The 3,377-nt window shown below is 43.2% G+C and overlaps 1 pseudogene; it reads left to right on the top strand.

The window, feature by feature from the left end:
• LOC102857496 overlaps positions 1-3,377 on the top strand; it is a 43,274-nt pseudogene that overhangs the window by 21,925 nt on the left and 17,972 nt on the right.

The following is a 3,377-nucleotide window of genomic DNA, read 5'->3' as shown; positions in this document are numbered from 1 at the left end:
TTTAAAAGTGATGTATGATAGGGTATTATGGTTATCACAAGAGTCCACAATTAAGGTTGCATAGTGGAATGTACTTGGGGCGGTGGGAGGGGTGCGGGGGGATTGTGTCCCAGGGAGAGAGTGTTTCTTTTACTTTTGAAAGAGAGGAGCGAACTAGTGGGGGAGAGGGCTGGGCGGGGAGAGAAGTGCAGCAATGAATGAATGGAAATCCAAAATCACTGTAAATGCTGATTAAAATTATTTAAAAAAAATAAAGATAAAAAAAACCCCAAAACAATACCCAATCCCTTCCACACAATTCTATCCCTCATCTGTTCCAATGCAGCAAATACAACTCATCCCATCTTTCCCAGTCTCCCTCCAACCCCAATGCCAGTCCCGCTCCACAACAGTGATACCATACACCATTTGTCCCTCTGCGACTGAGATAGTTCACTCAGCACAATGTCCCCCAGGGTCACCCACCTTGAACAATATTCCACGAGTTCCTTGATTCTCAATGCAGCACAGCCCTCCATTGTGTGAACACACCACAGCCTCTCCATCCATTGACCTGTCCACAGTCTCCCAGGCGGTTTCCAACTCCCTGACACTGTGAACAAAGCCATGATAAACATGGGTGTGCATATATCTGCCTGGGTGGTGGCCATGGTCTCCCTGGAGCATATTCCCAATAGTGCAGTTGCGGGTCAAATAGCACCTCCATTCGCAACTCCTTGTAAAAGAGCCACACTGCCCTCCATAGTGGCCGCACCATCCCACACTCCCACCAACAGTGAACTAGGGCTCCAGCCTCTCCACAGCCTCGCCAGCACTCGCCACCTTCTGTTCTGTTAAATTTTGCTTTTCTTATTGGGGTGAGATGATATCTCATAGTTGTGTTGATTTGCATCTCTCTTAGAGCTAGGAATTTTGAACATTTCTTCATGTGTTTGTTTGCCATCTGAATGTCTTCTATGGTGAAGTGTCTGTTCATATCCTGTGCCCATTTTTCAATTGGATTGTTTACCTATCTTCTTGTGGTGGATTTAACCTTCTTTAGTTTTAATTTGAACTTGCATATGAGCAGTTGATGAGCTATTCCACAATCAGCACCTGGTCCAATTTTTACTGCTGATATTGAACTTCTCCAACTGTTCCTTCCACAGATGTAATAAATTTTATTCCTGTTCATCCCATCAGGTGAAATCCATGCATATAGCCTGCCCTTATATTTCTTATAAAAGGTATTTTCTAGGAATAAATCATTGATTATACAGAACTCTATCATTCTATCCCCAGCCTCATTTCTGTCACCAAGTCAATCTTCTCCAATTACTGATCCTTCTTCCTGATTCCCAACTTTCGCATTCCAGTCACCTATTATTATTAAAGCATCTTGGTTACATGTTCAATCTATTTCTGACTGCAACTCTTGGTAGAAACCATGTATTTGCCCTCCTTTGACTCTGGTTGTAAGTACATAAATTTGAATGATAGTGGTATGATTCACTGTTGGTGGGAGTGTAAATTGGTGCAACCACTATGGAAAGCAGGAATGTCACTTTCTCAAAAAGTTGGAAATAGTACAACCAGGAGAGGATAAAATAGATGAATGGGGCCTTCTAAGAATAAAATCACTATGCACATCCAAAAACTTCTCCAACAGGGTAAAAAGCCACAGACAGGGGAAAAAATTCTTGGGAATGACATATCAGATAAGAGACTTACATCTAGAATTTATAAAGTACACGAGCACCACAACAAGATAAAGGTAAACAATCAATTGAAAAATGGGCACAGGATATGAACAGACACTTCACCATAGAAGACATTCAGATGGCAAACAAACACATGAAAAAATGTTCAAAATCCCTAGCTCTAAGAGAGATGCAAATCAAAACAACTATGAGATATCATCTCACCCCAGTCAGAATAGCAAAATTTAACAGAACAGCAAGCAACAAATGCTGGTGAGGTTGTGGAGAAACTGGAACCCTTATTCACTGTTGGTGGGAGTCTAAAATGGTGCAACCAATGTGGAAGGTGGTATGGCACTCAAAAAGTTGCAAATAGATATACCATTTGACCCAGCAATTCCACTATTGGGAATATACCCTAAAGAGACCATAACTGCCACCCTAGCAGATATATGCACACCCATGTTTATTGCAGCTTTGTTCACAATAGCAAAGAGCTGGAAACAACCTAAGTGCCCTCAACAAATGAATGGATAGAGAACCTGTGGTACATTCACACCATAGAACACTATGCTGTGCAAAGAAGGTCACTGGGCTAACTGCTGCCCTGACCCTCTCCCTCCAACATGCCCCTATCTGTGGGACACTGGACCATTGGAAGGCCCTTCGGCGCCTAGCTGTGACAGGGATCCCCTTCACCAAGCCTGGTCCCCATTCTGGCCAACCTCTCAGGCCTGGACACTGAAGACTGAAGATGCCCAGGTTCGACGACCTCCATTACCATTACAGAGGCTAGGGTAACCTCTCAAGTAGCAAGATAAAAGAAATGACCAACTAGAACCAGCTGCTGTGACATCCATATTCTCCTATGGCTACTGGTCCTGGGCCATCCCAATCCAGCCTCTGAGCCCCAGATCTTTGCCCCTATTACGCAGAAAGTAGCTAGAAAGAATACATCACTACATCACCCTTATTTCTTACTAAAGAGGCTGGAATGTCAGGCCAGGAGCAAGGTCAAAGGGAGAATAAAGGAATCAAGGAATATCAACATGTCAACAAAGGGAGTGAACAACCTCAACTACTATGGAGTGCCCCTCCATTCCCTCCCTAGAAGACCACGCACCTGGCTAAACCACAATGAAATGTTCCTCTCTTCCCTCCCTAAAGACCTTCACTATAAAACCTGCCCTAACCCACTTTAGGCCACAATATTTCTCTGGTCTGTCCCTCTGCCTGCAGACCAAGGAATCCCGCCCAGGAGACCCCTTTAAAGCTTCTTTAGTTTCCTTTTGTTTTAAAAAAAAATATGCTGTTTTGAAAAACAAGGAACTTATGAATTATTATACAAAATGGGTGACCTAGAAGACATTATGCTAAGTGAAATATCTCAGTTACAAAAAGAAAAATATGGCATAATGCCACTGTTATAAAACAAGACTGACATGGGGGCTGGGGGAAACTAAGAAATGAGGATAAATAATGTATATGGCATTGAAACTGATGAGGGAGAGAACTGTAGAAAAGGAATATATAATTAGATATTATTGGCGTGATAAGAGTCCAGAATGTTGTTGTTGTGGTGGTGGTGGTGGTGGTGTGCCGTTGAGTCGCTTGCGACTCATAGCGACCCTATGTACAACAGCCCTAAACTCCGCTCTGTCCTGTGCCAATCGCACTGTCTCTGACACTCCCATCCCA

The sequence above is a fragment of the Elephantulus edwardii genome, unplaced genomic scaffold (assembly GCF_000299155.1).
Source record: "Elephantulus edwardii isolate Elephantulus edwardi_28Jun2011 unplaced genomic scaffold, EleEdw1.0 scaffold00236, whole genome shotgun sequence".
NCBI lineage: Eukaryota > Metazoa > Chordata > Mammalia > Macroscelidea > Macroscelididae > Elephantulus > Elephantulus edwardii.
The sequence above is the reverse complement of the archived record's forward strand: the minus strand, read 5'-3'. Positions and strand labels throughout refer to the sequence as shown.